This window comes from Odocoileus virginianus, chromosome 18 (genome assembly GCF_023699985.2).
Source record: "Odocoileus virginianus isolate 20LAN1187 ecotype Illinois chromosome 18, Ovbor_1.2, whole genome shotgun sequence".
NCBI lineage: Eukaryota > Metazoa > Chordata > Mammalia > Artiodactyla > Cervidae > Odocoileus > Odocoileus virginianus.
This window is the reverse complement of record NC_069691.1, coordinates 54,972,131-54,984,684: the sequence shown is the minus strand read 5'-3', so window position 1 is coordinate 54,984,684 and position 12,554 is coordinate 54,972,131. Positions and strand designations below refer to the sequence as shown.

Below are 12,554 nucleotides of genomic sequence, written 5' to 3'. Positions count from 1 at the left end.
CTCTAGTCTTTCCCATTCTATTGTTCTCCTCTATTTCTTTGCATTGATCAGTGAAGAAGCCTTTCTTATCATTCCTTGCTATTCTTTGCAATTCTGCATTCAAATAGGTATATCTTTCCTTTTCTCCTTTGCTTTTTGCTTCTCTTCTTTTCACAGCTATTTGTAAGGCCTCCTCCTACAGCTATTTTGCTTTTTTTCATTTCTTTTCCATGGGGATTGTCTTAATCCCTGTCCCTGTACAATGTCATGAACCTCCATCCATAGTTCATCAGGCACTCTGTCTATCAGGTTTAGTTCCTTAAGTCTATTTCTCACTTCCACTGTATAGTCATAAGGGATTTGATTTAGGTCATACCTGAATGGTCTAGTGGTTTTCCCCACTTTCTTCAATTTAAGTCTGAATTTGGCAATAAGGAGTTCATGATCTGAGCCACAGTCAGCTCCCGGTCTTGTTTTTGCTGACTGTATAGAGCTTCCCCATCTTTGGCTGCAAAGAATATAATCAGTCTGATTTCGTTGTTGACCATCTGGTGATGTCCATGTGTAGAGTCTTCTCTTGTGTTGTTGGAAGAGGGTGTTTGCTATGACCAGTGCGTTCTCTTGGCAAAACTCTATTAGCTTTTGCCCTGCTTCATTCCATACTCCAAGGCCAAATTTGCCTGTTACTCCAGGTGTTTCTTGAGTTTCTACTTTTGCATTCCAGTCCCCTATAATGAAAAGGACATCTTTTTTGGGTGTTAGTTCTAAAAGGTCTTGTAGATCTTCATAGAACCATTCAAATTCAGTTTCTTCAGTGTCACTGGGTGGGGCATAGACTTTGATTACCATGATATTGAATGGCTTGCCTTGGAACCAAACAGAGATCATTCTGTCGTTTTTGAACCTGCATCCAAGTACTAAACTTTGGACTCTTTTGTTAAGTATGATGGCTACTCCACTTCTTCTAAGGGATTCCTGCCCACAGTAGTAGATATAATGGTCATCTGATTTAAATTCACCCATTCCAGTCCATTTTAATTCGCTGATTCCTAGAATGTTGACGTTCACTCTTGCCATCTCCTGTTTGAACACTGCCAATTTGCCTTGATTCATGGACCTAACATTCCAGGTTCCTATGCAATATTGCTCTTTACAGCATCGGACCTTGCTTCTGTCACCAGTCACATCCACAACTGGGTGATGTTTTTGCTTTGGCTCCATCCCTTCATTCTTTCTTACGTTATTTTCTCCACTGCTCTGCAGTAGCATATTGGGCACCTACCGACCTGGGGAGTTCATCTTTCTGTGTCCTATCTTTTTTCCTTTTCATAGTGTTCATGGAGAAGGAAATGACCACCCACTCCAGTACTCTTGCCTGGAAAATTCCATGGAAGGGGGAGCCTGGTAGGCTATAGTCCATGGGGTTGCAAAGAGTTGGACAAGACTGAGCGACTTCACTTTCTTTCTTTCCATAGTTCCTTTTGGAGAAGGAAATGCCAACCCACTCCAGGGTTGTTGGCCTGGAGAATCCCATGGACGGTGGGGCCTGGTGGGGCTGCGGGCTATGGGGTTGCAAAGAGTCAGACATGACTAAGCAACTAACACACACATACACACACACACTCTGTTCATGGGCTTCTCAAGGCAAGAATATTAAAGTGGTTTACCATTCTCTTTATTCTTGTGGTTTAATCTTGGACAAGCTATTTACTTTTTCTGACTGTTTACGCACATGTAAAATGAAAGGAATAGACTGGCTTTTGAGATCAAACATACTTTTTCTACATGTAATTCACCGATGAGATCAATTCTTTCTTCAAAAATGTCAAAACCAATCTAAATAGACAAAGTTACATCAACTACAAAGGAAAATATGATCTATCAGCCTTATATTTCAGATTCTGACCATTAAAAAGAGGTAAATGGCAGACCCAGTAAAGATTGAGGACAGTACTTCAAAAGCAAATAGACATAGAGAATATATGTATTTATTATTAGCCACATTATGTGGAGAAAAGAAATGAGGCTCTTTGAGTTTAAGTAACATATTCAAGGTCACAAGAGTATTAAGACAGAATCAAATTCTTGTACCTGATATAAAAAGTAAATCCTTTCCCCATTATTCCTGTGATCTATCCTTTCCCAACAATTTAGATGGAAAATTGTTAAATGACAAGGGTAATGGGTTTTGTTATTAGAAGCATCACAGTAAATTGATTTACCTTCTGAATGCATTATCTAGACTTGGCTATATTATATTAATATTAATATTCACATGAAAATTTTTCCTTAAAACCTAAAACTTTGGAATTTAAAATATTCCTTGAAGAAGTGACCTCAGAGGACATCTAATCCAGACTGTTCAGTTTTTAAGTTTACAAAATAAGCTTTAACTGAGCTGAAGCAATATATTTAAGGCTAATTAAAATTATACTGTAAAGCAACCTGTAACCCATAATTCTAACTTTAAGCCAAAAGCCTTTAACTTGTAAGGCTTAGACATAGGTGGAAAATGCTTTAAACTTTTATTATAGAAAATTTTAACAACATTCTTACCAATTCTTGTGGCCATATGCATTAAAATTTGATCTCTTTGTCCTTTGATCGGTTATCCTAAAAACAGTATGGAATATGATCTTATCAAGTGTGAGTGTGTGGGTGTTAGTTGCTCAGTCGTGTCTGACTCTTTGGGACCCCATGGATTGTAGCTCACCAAGCTCCTCTGTCCATGAAATTCTCCTGGCAAGAGTACTGGAGTGGGTTGCCATTTCCTTCTCCAGGGGATCTTCCCAACCGAGGGATCAAAGCCAGGCCTCCTGCACTGCAGGCAGATTTTTAACTATCTGAGCTACCAGGGAATCAAATGTGAGATGACCACCTAAAAGAAATAGTAAATACAATAACACAGACTTGTAATGCAAGGTGAATACTTCATTACTTGGAAACAAAATTTTAAAGTCATAAAAATTTGAGTTTTGAAATCCCTGTAATTTGGCCACAAACTCCCTTTCCTTGCATAGTATATTACCTCTTCCTCTCTGTGTCCTCTCTTGCAGCTAAATTCAGACATCTTCCCCTGCTATGTTCATGCCTCATGTTTCACCATCTAGGATCACTAGTTATTCCATTTCATTGGAATGCCCTTTCTGTTACCCTTTCTTTAAGCCTCATCTCTCCTTCAAATATCTTTTCTTGAATATGTTCAACCTCCTCTGTGAAGTTTTACTGATCTTTCCTTCTATTTGTGATTTTTATATCCTCTGAACCCTTAGGCAGTCTTCACTGTTTATACAGTTCTTTTGATTTTTATCAACCAGTGCCCATGGTATTTGTTCCTGAGCTCAATTGTTAGCAGTCACCCAATATTTCAGGTACTTCCTCATCTAGATTTGATTGTGCTGAAATCCCAATAGTTCTGACTTCCTTTATGGTCAGGTCAGTTAATTTTCTTGAGATAAAATTTCTTCCTAGATAGAAAGAAAATAAATAAGACAATAAATAAATTTAACTTGATATAAAAGTGACATGACTGTAACAACAAGTCACAAAGCTAGCATTTGAATTAAGTTTTTCCTTCTGTCTAATCCTGTGTTTTTTCACATATACTTCATTGGAAATCCATACCACACTACTACATGATTTTATGCTATTGATTACCAATTCTAATTCTGTGGCACCTTGATTGCTACTAGCTCGTGGCATATAATTCTTAGATATTTTTAAAAAACCCAGACCTTTTTCTTTTAAGTTTCAAGATAAAGACTATCAACTATAGAAAAGCAGACACTTTTGTGAAATTGAACCAACAATGGTAGTTACAAATGCTCAAAAATATGGGAAGATACAAAATAATCTACCTTCTAATATTATGTAAATGGAAAATGAGGTCCTTTGGCTCACATAATAGAGTTAGTGGCAGTTATTCCAGGAAACCACCCATTTGCTCATTGGTTGATCATTTATTACCATTGTGATTAGTGGTGTCTGTAGTAGAATCAGTGATATCAATAAGATGCAGAAGGTATTATAGCTTGCTGGTGTATTGGATTCTTCATTGTAAATTTTTTTTCCATATTTCATATTGTTTCATTACAATCCCCCTAGTAGAGAATAGTCTTTTAATACTTCTGAACCATGCTTACATTGCAGGTGACCCACAGAGACTCTAACACCTAATATATATTGCATGTATCTTTATTGGTTTTGGGCTTCTCTTGTGGCTCAGCTGGTAAAGAATCTTCCTGCAGTGTGGGAGACCTAGGTTTGATCCCTGGGTTGGGAAGCTCCCCTGGAGAAGGGAAAGACTACCCATTCCAATATTGTGGCCTAGAGAATTCCATGGACAGGATAGTCCATGGGGTTGCAAAGAGTTGGACACAACCGAGTGACTTTTGCTTGTTGCTTTCATAATAAATGAGTAAATTGATAATTTGATTATTGAAAACCTTTATTTTGAAAGAAAAATTAATCTACAAACAAAATCAAAATAAGATAAATGATGCCAGGCTGAAGAGCGTCTCTCATTAGGGTAACATAATTTACCTACACTCATTGTCAAACTGAATACCAATAAAGATCCCAGGAACAAATCACTACTGAGTAATTTTGCCAAAATGGAAGTTATATCATGTCACTCCTGTGTAACCCCTCCAATGGTTTCTGTGTTCTCGCAGAGGATGAAAGCATTTTCCTTTTAGAGTGGCTCACACAGCACCATCTTACAGGACACTTGTCCTTCCTTTCCTGTGGTCAGTGTCGGTCACATGCCTCCGTTCAGTTTCCTCCTGATACCAGGCACCTGTCAGACTTAGAGACTTTTCATTTACCTCAGCCTAGTATGTTTTTTCTCCAGATGACTGCAGGAAAAGGTTTTTTTACCTTCCTTAGTTTCATGTCAGTGAGACCTTCTCTAACTACTTACATAAATTGCAACTGCCCTGCCCTATAATCCACCCCACCCCCACCTCCACACACAGAATTGCTCGGTATCTTCCCTTTTAGTCTAATTGGTTTTCAGAATGCTTACTACAAAACACTTACTAGCACTCAGTAGCCTTTAACGTACCATACTGTTTCTTTATTGCCTCTTGTTGTTCAGTCAGTCAGTCATGTTTGACTCTGCAACCCCATAGACTGCAGCTTGCCAGGCTTCCCTATCCTTCCCCATCTCCCAAACCTTGCTCATACTCATATCCATTCAGTCAGTGATGCCATCCATCCATCTCGTCCTCTGTCATTCACTTTTCTCTCCAACTTCAATCTTTCCCAGCATCAGGGCCTTTTCCAATGAGTCTGCTCTTCCTCTCACGTGGCCAAATTATTGGAGCTTCAGATTCAGCATCAGTCCTTCCAATGAATATTCAGGACTGATTTCCTTTAGGATAGACTGGTTTGATTTCCTTGCAGTCCAAGAGACTCTCAAGTCTTTTCCAACACCACAGTTCAAAAGCATCAATTCTTCGGCTCTCAGTTTTCTTTATAGTCCAACTTTTACATCCATACATGACTGCTGGAAAAACCATAGCTTTGACTAGATGGACCTTTGTCACCAAAGTAATATCTCTGCTTTTAAATACACTGTCTAGGTTTGTCGTAGCTTTCTTCCAAGGAGCAACAATCTTTTAATTTCATGGCTGCAGTCAGCATCTGCAGTGATTTTGGTGTCCAAAAAAGTAAGTCTGTCACTCTTTCCATTGTTTCCCATCTGTTTGCCATGAAGTGATGAGACCAGTTGCCGTGATCTTAGTTTTTTGAATGTTGAATCTTAAGTCTCAACTTCTTCACTCCCTTCTTTCACCTTCATCAAGAGGCTCTTTAGTTCCTCTTTGCTTTCTGCCATAAGGGTGGTGTCATCTGCATATCTGAGGTTATTGCTATTTCTCCTGGCAATCTTGATTCCAGCAGTGCTTCATCCAGCCTGGCATTTCACATGATATACTCTGCATAGAAGTTCAGTAAGCAGAGTGACAATATACAGCCTTGACATACCCCTTTCCTGATTTGGAATCAGTCTGTTTTCCCATGCCTGGTTCTAATTGTTTCTTCTTGACCTGCATACAGGTTTTTCAGGAAGCAGGTAAGGTGGTCTGGTATTCTTGTCTCATTAAGAATTTTCCACAGTTTGTTGTGATCTACCCAGTCAAAGGCTTTGGCATAGTCAATAAAGCAAAGGTAGATGTTTTTCTGGAGCTCTCTTGCTTTTTTGATGATCCAACAGATGTTGGCAATTTGATCTCTGGTTCCTCTGCCTTTTCTAAATCCAGCTTGAACAGCTGGAAGTTCTCAGTTCATGTAGAACCAAAGTTCTGTGTTGAAGCCTAGCTTGGAGAATTTTGTGCATTACATTGCTAGCATGTGAAATGAGTGCTATTGTGCAGTAGTTTGAACATTCTTTGGTGTTGCCTCTCTTTGGGATTGGAATGAAAACTGACCTTTTCCGATGCTGTGGCCACTGCTAAATTTTCCAAATTTGCTGGCATATTGATTGCGACACTTTAACAGCATCATCTTTTAGGATTTGAAATAGCTCAGCTGGCATTCCATTACCTCCTTGTTCATAGTGATGCTTTCTAACGTCCATTTGACTTTGGACTTCAGAATGTCTGGCTCCAGGTGAGTGATCACATCATCGTGCTTATCTGTATCATGAATATCTTTTTTTGCATAGTTCTTCTGTGTATTCTTGACATCTCTTTTTAATATCTTCTGCTTCTGTTAGGTCCATATCATTTTTGTCCTTTATTGTCTGCATCTTTTCATGAAATATTCCCTTTGTGTCTCTAATGTTCTTGAAGAGATCTTTAGTCCTTCCCATTCTATTATTTGTCTCTATTTCTTTGCACTGATCACTTATAGGAAGGATTTCTTACCTCTCCCTGCTATTCTTTGGAACTCTCCGTTCAGATGGGTATATCTTTCCATTTCCTATTTCCTCTACCAAAATATATGTTTTAAGATGATGAGGAAGTTTTTTTGTTTAATTGGTATATCCTCTGGCCTCGAGTTGTGTCTGACACATAGCACACAATACATGCTGTTAAATAAATGGATAACATGATCAGTATTAAGACTCAATGAATAAAATATCAATTCCTTAGAGCTTGAGACTTCCTGTGGGCAGTCTACTGTCTTAGTTTATAGGACTGTCTTATATTTGCTGCTCTGTTTCAGTAATGTATGAAGAAAGATGGAGTTTGTCAGCTTGTAGCCAGGAAAATAAAGAACTCTTGCCAATTTCCAAATATCCCATCTGATAGTTGGTCATGACTTTGTCCTTCCCACACGTTACCATAACTGTGCATGCTGCATCTTGATCTCTGAATGGTAGGTTGTAAGCAGAAACTGTGCTTACTAAAACAAAATAAAATGCTCCCAGGGTAAAGTCAACATGAGTTGAATGTCACACCATAAATATTTTGTAATACATTGATCATATAAATAGTATTTCTTGAAAATGGCCATGAAATTTTTGGATTTTTATGTTGAGAGACTCTCTTCAAAGAATAGATTGTATGCTTATTTCTATTTTGGATAAAGACTGAATGAAAACTCTCAGGTGTGAATTAACACTGGATGGTTTCATAGAAATGAATGTTCATAAAATTTTTTGTTTGACCTATGTGAAATTGAAAGTACACAATAAGTGACATGGTATGCTTGAAATAGAGTCAAGAAGAAAAGGGTCCATTTCATGCATTCCATGTTACCTCTTGTGAGATATACAGTTAACTTTTATTTTTTTATTTTTTTTAAAGTTAACTTTTAAAGCGAGCTAATCCTTAGACAATAATCCATGTTTAAATGTTTAAAAATACATAGCAACTAATCTTTCTGCAAAATTATTATATGTATACATATACACAAAAAATACATATATATATAACATATAATCAGTGTGTATTCACACACATGCAAGCATATAATTTATACACATACACACATATTTACCTTTCTATAAAATATAGACAAAATATTTCTTTTTTCAAGTTAGACAACCATTAAGAAAAGTCCATTTCCCAGGGAACTATAGCATATCCAGTTTTTAGTATATTGTGCTTGTCATTCCTGCTAATTTTCCTGATGTAATTGCTTACTGTTATTTAGTGATGAATAGGCAGGGAGTCAGCTTAGAACGTAACATTACATATGAGTCAATATTTAATGATATAGAGAGTGCTAGTCTGGTATGCAATCTAAAACAAAGTGAAAAAGACAGGGGAGAAAAAAATCAGAGACAATTTGTTCAAAATCCTGATAGGTGATTTCTCTGTTATTTCCACAATTAAATAATGCAAAATGATGAGAAATATTTTCACCTATTTATCTTGCAATTTTACATTTCATTTATACAAATATTACAAAGGGAATTACCAGCCTGTATATTCCTAGTGGCTAGAATTCTAAGTTCTAATTTCTAGTTTTAATTTGTTGGATAGTAAATATTAGGTGAATTAATATTGAATTATTAAAGAGAAATCATTGAATTAATAAGGGAACTAGTAATAAATAATAATATTTTGGAGAATTCCTGGTAAAGATGGTAGAAAACTAGGACTTAATGACAGAAAGAAAGTTAAGGAGATATTTCACCAGGTTCAGTCAAAAGTTCTTTGACTAAAAGTCGAATTATTTGTTTTAAACTCTATTTAACAAATATCTCTATTTAAAGATAGTCCTAAAGATATTTTGTTTTAGACTTGGAAGTTTTATATTGATTTTCTTTTAAAAGGAAGTTAAAATATAAATACAAGCATAGGCGTTATTAGAGTGCCAATATATTTAATATTTAGAGTTAAAAATAACTGCCAAGATAAATCACTGGACATTTGTATCACCTAAAATTGTTACCTGGATCCAATGAACTATAATATTTTTTTCAAAAGTAAAACTTGTGTTTTTGAAGTTCATCTTTGAAAATTGTTAAATGAAAAAAAAAAGTGTTACATGTAGTCTAAATCTTAAGAGTGTCTCAGTAAATATTTTTATATAAAATTCACATTTGTTGTTGTTCAGTTGCTCAGTTGTGTGGCACTGTTTGCGACCCCATGGACTGCAGCAAGCCAGACTTCCCTGTCCTTCACTGTCTCCTGGAGTTTGCTCATATTCATGTCCATTGAGTAAGTGATGCCATCCAACCATATCGTCCTCTGTCGTCCCTTTCTCCTCCTGCTTTCAATCTTTCCCACCATCAGGGTCTTTTCCAGTGAGTTGGCTCTTCGCATCAGGTGGCCAAAGTATATTTTTCATTAGTATTAGTATTTCCTGTCTTTATACTTAGGATTAACCAAGTGGTATCTTTAGGTATAAAAGGTACAGCAAAAGAAGGGTAACCAACCACTTACACACCACAAACTGTGCTCCGAAGTTTCCAGGGTTCTAAAACCCCGAGGAAACCTTGAGTTTATTCTCCTTTAAAATTAAAGGCAAATTTTGCTAGTAAATTCTGTACTTTTTTCATCGTAAGCTGGCAGCAAGGGGAATTTTCTCATTAGATTTTGTAGTGTTGGGAGGAGGGCTAGTGTGTTTTTGTAGTACATGTCGTTAGAACTTTGCTGACTTTATGATTTCGACAATTTGCCAGACTGTTTCAGGGTGGCGTTGCTACTACAGCGGCAGTATTGCTTCCTTCTTGCATGCATGATTGCAAGGAAGGGGAAATTTTTGTCTAGCTCCTGATTAGAATTAGGGCTCTAATGTTGGTAGTAACTTTGGAGACCGTCTTATGTATCAAGATTTACTCCTTTTTATACAGTGAGAAAATCAAAATCCAAGACTTTGAGGTGATGGCAAGTGTTCGACAATAGAGTGCAACTTAGAATCTGAGTAATTTGACTCCTGCTCATTTCTGTTTCTATGTCAGTTACTCTGCCACTAGAATGTGATCTATGGAATGTCTAGGAGAATAGGGAATTATTAGCTTCCATATTCTTTGATCCAAGATTGTTTGTAAAAAGGCAGTTTTCTTTGTTTTGCTGGCATGCAGTGGTCAGAGAGATTTACCTGAAAGATATTTTCCCTTCATTGTTAGCAAATAAAATTTGCATTTTTATTATACCTAGTTTGTGATCTTATTATTAGCCTGCATACATTGCTTAGATAATGAGTACTAAAAATATGATAAATACAAGATTTGTTCTCAGTGTTACTATTAATATAAGGAAACAGTAATGTAGATAACATAAGGATAATAATCATAAATACATAGTACATCTTAAAGTTTTGTTTGCTCAAAAATCTGTCTTCTCAATTATATATTACTTAGAGAAACAGTGGCATTGATGTTTTTTAAAAATTTTTGGTCTGCATATAAACTGATGAATAGAAAATATCCCAGAAGGGTATTCTCAGCTACTGAGAAGTTTTTCTGCAATTCAGTCTATGATACCACAGTCTACTGAGTGTATAGGCCACCCGGAGATAATGTAGAGCTTATTGCTTATTAAAGTATATTACCATTTACTTTGACCCTTGACAAACTCTATTCTTCAAGGTTTTTCCTCTACCCTTCTTTCCCCTCTTGACAGGTAATGATTTCGAAAGATCTATTAGATATTATATGCATAATGAAAGTGCAAAGCTTGCTGTCAGGTACAATAGACTGCAGTTTTTTTTTGAGACCTCAAAGTTATACTATGTCATGGGTACCTGGAAGGTCAGCAAAGACGGTGCCTGCTTCCTATCTCATTTCTTTGGTAGATATTAACAAGGTTACTTGGTTAATGCATAATCATTCGCTTTTCTTTACCCCTTCTCTATCTCAAAGGTCATTTTATTCTTCCCCAAGCAGAAGGTCAATGATGTTCTCTATTCTAATAGTTCTTGTCCTATACATTATTATGCACTTTGTAGGTTTGCAATAGTATGGAATAATAAAACTTGGTTCATTTATTTTCTTCATATAGACATTATTGTGTTAAAATCTAAAAGATAACACATTTGAAACATCAGCCATAATTCTATCAATTTTTATTTATATATATTCTCTTTCACATGCATACTTTTTAACATAGTCACAATCACAATGTAGATACCATGTTATATATTTCTTTTCACTCTTAAAATTTTGCTCTTAACTATTATAAATAGTGGTCTTAATTATTCTTTTAATGACTATAGAAATGTTACCATTTTGACACACCAGGCATTTCTTTAAGTGTCCTAAAAGTTGGACCTTTTTTTGAGCATTACCAATAATGGTGCAACAAATGTTTTCATGCATACTAGTTTGAAATTCTATTGAATTATTTCCTTAGGGTACAATCCTAAAATTGGAGTGGTTTAGAACATGAATGTATTATTAGAAGACATTTGTCATAAATTCTTATCATAATTTCCAAAAGGTATGCATAAAATTCAATGCCATCAGCTCTAAGTAAAGAAGTCAGTTTCATTGTAACTATGTCCATTCACTATGATCATTTGTATTCTCCCTATTTTATTGGCATAAGTTATTCCTGGTGGCTCAGATAATAAAGAACCTGCCTGCAATGAGGAGACCCAGATTCACTCCCTAGGTTGAGCAAATCCCCTGGAGAAGGGTATGGCAACCCACTCCAGTATTCTTGCCTGGAGAATTCTGTAGACAGAGGAGCCTGGCAAGCTACAGTCCATAGAGTCACAAAGAGTCAGACACGACTAAGTGACTAATGCAAACATATTCTAGTGATTTTATTTATTTTTATAAAAATTCCTTATAACTTTTCATGTACTTACATTAGACCCCTAATTTTCTCCTGATAAATGTTTTGAACTGTTACATGTGAGTGATTCATAATAATCAATTTTTATTTTGAAAAGAACACTGTTAAGTTTATATGTTTACATTTCTCAGTATTGTTTTCATGATCTCTTCTGTGATTTCAAAGCTGCAAAGTTTGTTTTTCCTCCACATGGCTAACAAATAATCCTTATATTTTAAGACTGTTTTTAAGTTGATCTGACAAGTGTTTGATTGTAAGTGGAGGTCATCATGGTGCATTATTTTTTGGCATATAATCCACCTTGTCCATTTCAGTTTTCCTAAGATCATTTTACACTATTTAAGTAATGGTTTTGAAGCTGTAGTTTTAGAATTCTCATTGTATCTTAATGAAAATATCTCCCATCCAAACTTCTAATCTTGTTGTTTAGTTTTGACTGACATAATTTGAATGCTACCAAAAAAGTAGTATTTTCTTTATGATTAAATTACTTCATCAATAAAAGGTTTGAGAGGACCATTCATGCTATTGCATGTAGCTGTAATTCACGAAGTTAAACTTAATTATGTCCTTATTTATCTTTTTTACTACTGATGAACATTAAAGTTGCTATTATGAATAAAACAAACAAAATATTCTTAGACATGTCATTTGCTGCATGAATTTCTGTTGCATAAATAGGAATAGAATTGCTAGGTCAGAACATCAGCATTTGATTCCACTTAATAATAGCAAAGAATTTTACAAAATTATTTAACCAATGTATACTCTGGCAGCAGTGTTTGTGAAATTCAGTTGCTCCACAGCCTTTAAATCACATGACATTTTAAGTCATTTTAATTTTAACCATATCAGGTGGAAATTCACATGTACTGA

The 12,554-nt window shown here is 35.7% G+C and overlaps 1 long non-coding RNA gene across 2 annotated transcripts in view; it reads left to right on the top strand.

The window, feature by feature from the left end:
• The window catches only part of LOC110142134 (uncharacterized), a 240,520-nt gene that overhangs the window by 171,431 nt on the left and 56,535 nt on the right, over positions 1 to 12,554 (top strand). The gene's annotated exons all lie outside the window — the stretch shown is intronic.